This window comes from Palaemon carinicauda, chromosome 13 (assembly GCF_036898095.1).
Source record: "Palaemon carinicauda isolate YSFRI2023 chromosome 13, ASM3689809v2, whole genome shotgun sequence".
Lineage (NCBI taxonomy): Eukaryota > Metazoa > Arthropoda > Malacostraca > Decapoda > Palaemonidae > Palaemon > Palaemon carinicauda.
The window spans coordinates 46,962,999-46,968,472 of record NC_090737.1 but is presented as its reverse complement, the minus strand read 5'-3'; the positions used below and the strand labels follow the sequence as shown (position 1 = coordinate 46,968,472).

General features: G+C 36.8%; 2 pseudogenes; one reads left to right on the top strand and one right to left on the bottom strand.

Moving 5' to 3' along the window:
- LOC137651541 (myb/SANT-like DNA-binding domain-containing protein 3) overlaps positions 1-2,775 on the top strand; it is a 3,116-nt pseudogene extending 341 nt beyond the window's left edge.
- Positions 2,776-3,133: 358 nt separating this feature from the next.
- Positions 3,134-4,844, bottom strand: LOC137651942 (putative nuclease HARBI1; annotated as a pseudogene).
- Between the last annotated feature and the right edge of the window lie 630 nt (positions 4,845-5,474).

The following is a 5,474-nucleotide window of genomic DNA, read 5'->3' as shown; positions in this document are numbered from 1 at the left end:
ATATGTAAGGAATAACATACTTTTCAAATGCTGAGCAAATAAATAATTCTCATTGCAGTTTGTACTATTCTTAATTTCAGACTTCATACTAGTTAGCCTAATTGTTTGGCTTTAATTCATAATTTAAGGCTATATACTGGTTAGCCTAATTGTTTGGTCTTAATTTCAGGCTATCTACTGGTTAGCCTAATTGTTTGGCTTTTATTCTTAATTTAAGGCTATATACTGGTTAGCCTAATTATTTGGTCTTAATTTCAGGCTATCTACTGGTTAGCCTAATTGTTTGGCTTTTATTCTTGATTTAAGGCTATATACTGGTTAGCCTAATTATTTGGTCTTAATTTCAGGCTATATACTTGATAGCCTAATTGCTTGGCTTTTTTCCTTAATTTAAGGCTATATACTGGTTAGCCTAATTGTTTAGTCTTAATTTCAGGCTATATACTGGTTAGCCTAATTGTTTAGTCTTAATTTCAGGCTATATACTGGTTAGCCTAATTGTTTGGAACAAAGATATTCATTTAACCACTTAACTGTTGTAAAAATTTCAGAGCAAAGAATCAGCATGCAGCCTATAATCGAGAGACTATGAGGACAGGTGGTGCTGCTCTTCCTAAGCCTGAAGATGAAGAGACTGCTAAAATCCTTACTATCATAAGTGATGACCTTGATGGTGAGGAGGAGGAACTGGACTGTGATGCACTTCAGGGTACTGGTAAGTCCTACTTTGATAATTCTACAGAGAGCTCTGCTTGGACGTTTTGCATATTTTACTGATTTTCATACAAATGTTTTGTTTCTCTATCATTTTTTCCCCATAAAATTGAGAGGAAGTCACTTGTTTTACGCATATCCCCTACCTATCAATTTATAAAGAAGTTAAATTAGCTCCTATTTAGTAATATTCTTGTAAATCGTAAGGAAGCATTTAATGTAGTTGAAATTATGGAAGAAAAGTTGTTTGTCTTAACCTAAAATGTAAGGTTATAAAGGTGGAACTCTGTTGAATAAAAAAGGGGGTCTGGGGGCTAAAGCCCCCAGCTAGGAAATAACCAATTTAGTGCAAGGTTAGGTAGGTGTTTTATGTTAGGTTAGTGCCCCAGACTAACCTAAAATACCTACCTAACCTGTCATTGAATTAATTTCCTAGGTGGGTGGCTGTGCACCCCTCCGCCTTAGCTGCCAAGGGGGTCTAGGCAAATCCTCTCTTCTTGTCACATTTGGGATTATCTCAAATTTCACCATAACCTAACCTTTTCTGTGAATTAATAAACTAACTGCACAAGAATCGGTAATAGTATAGAAAACCACACTCTCCATTTACTCCAATATAATGTAATCCTGCAGGTCTCACCTTCTTGCACAGTAATTAGGTGGTTATTTAAATTCTGGGAAAGCAATAATTAGCAAGATAGGTTGAAGATGAGAGAAGGGGTTATAAAAAGAAAAGAGCTCGGTTTCCTCACTATACAACATGGAACTGACGTCAACATAGTCAACTAAACAGATCGTGATGCCAGCGTATATAAACAGTAGTTCGTGATGCCAGCATACATTTGATATACTGTGTATTCAAAATATACTTAATCAAGAATTGTGATTACTCAAAAGTGTCACAATTTGTAAATTGCATATTTTAAGGACACTTTTGAGTAACTAATCCATTATTAATTAAGTATATTTTGAATATACAGTTAATCAAAGGTACGCTGGCATCACGAACTTTTGTTTATGTACGCTGGCATCACGAATTCTGTTTGGTTAACGATGTTGACATGTCAGTTCCAAGTCGTTTAGTGAGGAAACCGAGCTATTTTCATTTTATAACCCCTTCCCCCCTCTTCAACATATCTTGCTAATTATTACTTTCCCAGAATTTAAATAACCCCCTAATTACTATGCAAGAAGGTGAGAACTGCAGGATTCCATTATATTGGAGTAAATGGAGAGCGTGGTGTTCTAAACTATTACCCAAAAATCATGTCTAACATGGTGTGACCCACAACTGTGTAATTGTTAGGATTAGGTAAATCATTCATCACTTAAATATTTGCTTTACTTTTAGGGAATCTTTTATAGAATTAGGAGGAATTAGTAGCCCCACAGTTTGCAAAAGTAATGTTCTCCACTAAAATCATAGCATTACTTTTTTCTTTTATCTTTTCAGGACAACCACATACTGTGATTGGGATCAGAAATGATGGGCAAAAATGTGAGATAATGTTTGATTCTCAAATAACGGCACAGCACACTAACAACTCTATACACTCCATCATAACACCTCCCAAACTCACCTCAACTGAATTCAACACAACACAGAGCACACCAGCTGGCAAAGTCTCCTCTCAAGAAGCTAACGTGACACACGATACTCAAACAAACACACCCACCTCTATACAGTTTAATGCCAGAGACACCCCAACAGAATACACACCAACACCTGGCCAATCAAATTTTACCTCAGCCCAAAAGTGCCGACGAACAACAAAGTTCACTCAGGAGGCCAGCTTTGAAACATCTCTTGAGATGCAACAGAAGGAGCATGAAAAGACAACGGAAAGCCTAAGCCTAGATATTGAAATTAAGAAAGAAAAACTAAAAAAAATTAAAAAGGAAAACGAGGATGCAAACATTTGTCTCCAGGCTCATCAGATCTGGGTTGATGTGGGCAAGAAATTGTTTGAAGTAACACGGGAACTAGGACAGGTAACATAAAGAATATGTGATAAACTCGATGCTTTAAATGCAACACCCTCTAAAAAGAAAAGTATTTAATCAAATGGTCCTACCAGTATTAATTTATACATCATAAACTTGGAGCCTTACTAAAATCATAGAACATAAGCTAGTTACAACTGAAAGTGCTATCGAAAAAATAAAGATGGGATTGACTGATCCAATGTCACTTCAAGTTTTTTCAGTGCAATATAGTATTATATATATTTCGGATGTGATGAAATTGTGCATTGTGTTCTAGTCTGCAATGTATTTTAACTACTGTATTGTATATTTTTGTGGAAATTAAAATTACAAATAACTATTTCTGGTTTATTTTCCAAATCTGTACCGTATATACATACTTTGAATTTGGTTTTTGGTAACTTTAAGCCTAGTGGTGGTGATTATTTTTTTCCTAAGCAAAATATTCTCTGATGATTTGCTGTCTTTCAAAGACTCCTTGGATATTTCTCATTGCTTGAGGTTGCTGCCTCAATTCGTCCTCTTGTATGTTTCCTTGGGCTTCTGGGTCATCTGGATCATGAAGTTCATGAATTACATTATCTGGCTCAGGTACTCTGTAGGCAATGGCCAAATTGTGGAGAACTGCAGCAGCAACAATTATGTGTTTGGTGTTTCTCATAGAAGTCCTCATTTTCTTTCCAAGGCAAGCAAATCTTCTTTTTAATAGTCCAAATGCTCTCTCAACACTGTTTCGCGTTCTTATGTGAGAAGCATTATAGCGGTTCTCTCCACGGCCATGAGGAGCTGTCAGAGGAGTCAACAAATATTCACGACATGGATAGCCACTGTCACCCAACAAGTGTCCAGGCAGAATACCATCTTCGAATTCCTGACAGAGTCGACTATTTTCAAACATATTGCTGTCAAGTGCACTGCCAGTCCACTGAGCTACAATGTTGTACAGCTGCAACCGAGGACCACAGACTGCTAGTACATTAAATGAAAAATAACCTTTTCTGTTGTGGAAAACTTCAGGACGCGGGTGACTTGGCATCTCAAATGCAATATGAGTGCAGTCAGTGCACCCAATTACACCTGGCATTCCAGCTATAGTCATAATTCATGCTTGATCCTGGTAATATTATCTTGGTCTGGAAACTTGATGAACTCTGCACACAAACTTCCAATTGCATATGTTACCTTGCCAACACATCTACTAACAAAAGTGTGATACGTCACACCAATCTGATATACCAAGTTGGTCGTTTCCTGTGGCAATGTATCTCAATCCAATTAGGACCTGCAGGTGAGAAGGCACAGGACAGCCTGTGGAAAAAGAATCATGAAATACTTCACTCCAACCATGTCAACGCATAATTCTCAACTGTTTTTACTTAAAAAATTGTATAATCTTTTACTGTACTAAGCATAATATCTCTAGGTAGCTTCATATAACCTTTCAAATAACACATTTAGCAGAAACCAATTAAATAACTTGCCTAAGTAAACTAAGTACAGCAAATGTCTCAACTTTTTTTTTACCAATGGCACACTTAATATCTCATAAGAATACCACAGCATACAGTACACTTGGCAAAATTTAAAAGGGTATACATGTACTTATAAGATAGAACTACAGACATAAAAAATTACCGGGTATAAATAAGAACTTATTTTAATTCAGTAAATATCACCATACTGCTTGAATTAGTTGGAAAGCATTACTTTTCATTCATGTAAAACAAAATCTATACCAAATTTTCGTATTTTCAGGTGTGCCTTGACAATGTTTCGCAGCACACTTCTAACAGTCTTGTGGCATATCATTGTGCCTTGTCACACTGGTTGAGAATCACTGCAGTACAGTATACAGACATGAAAATTACTTTTGCTTGTGCTTACAGGTAATGAAGGCATCTTATGTACTGTACCTACCTGGTACATTATTATTAAGGAAATGTTGTTAAATAAGTAAAAATGAGCATTACATCACTCACGAATAGCTCATCACCTGACATATAAGCACAAAAACAATGTGATAACGACTCATGCCTACCTCTGTTGCTAAGAGCATTGGGCAGTCGATGCTCTATCTGAGCAATCAATGGAAGTGTGCATTCTTTACTTAATCGGAACCTCATCAGAAATTCTTCCTCTGTCATGGCATGGAATGGGTTGCTTCGGTCTGTCACAACCCTTTGTATGTGGCCATGCTGATAGCGCAGAAAGTTCCGGATATGACGGAATTGTCGGTACATGCTGAAATATATGAAATATACGTGTAATGTAAGACTCATGAAATGTTTGTTAGCCTAGTGTTTAATTCTACAAAACCTAAGCTGCCACCCTTGACCCCTGGCTAGCTCAACAGCAGCCCTCCACAGTCCACACTGCACAGCTAACTTACACTTTAGTAGACTAGGCATAAACTTAGATGCTCTATGAAATTCCCAAATTAGGTTCAAATTGGTTTTCGCACTTTTCAGATGATGATCATGCTGGAAATCAACCCTAGGCCTACTCTAGACACCATCTAAATTATCTTACAAAGTTATGAATGAACCCTAGGTTAGGCTACCATCACCAGCCCAACACAACCAACTTGGAGTTATGATTTCCTATATTAGGTTCACAATGGTTGAATTATTCTTGAAAACCTGGGAGTCATCTCCAGATATCTAAATCATTTATAAAAAGGCAAAATTGTGGATGAAAATTACTTAATTTTGCTAGAATCTAAAGGATAAGGCATTTTTTTTTTGGCATTCTCTTCCAGAGGGTCCCCCCCTGAC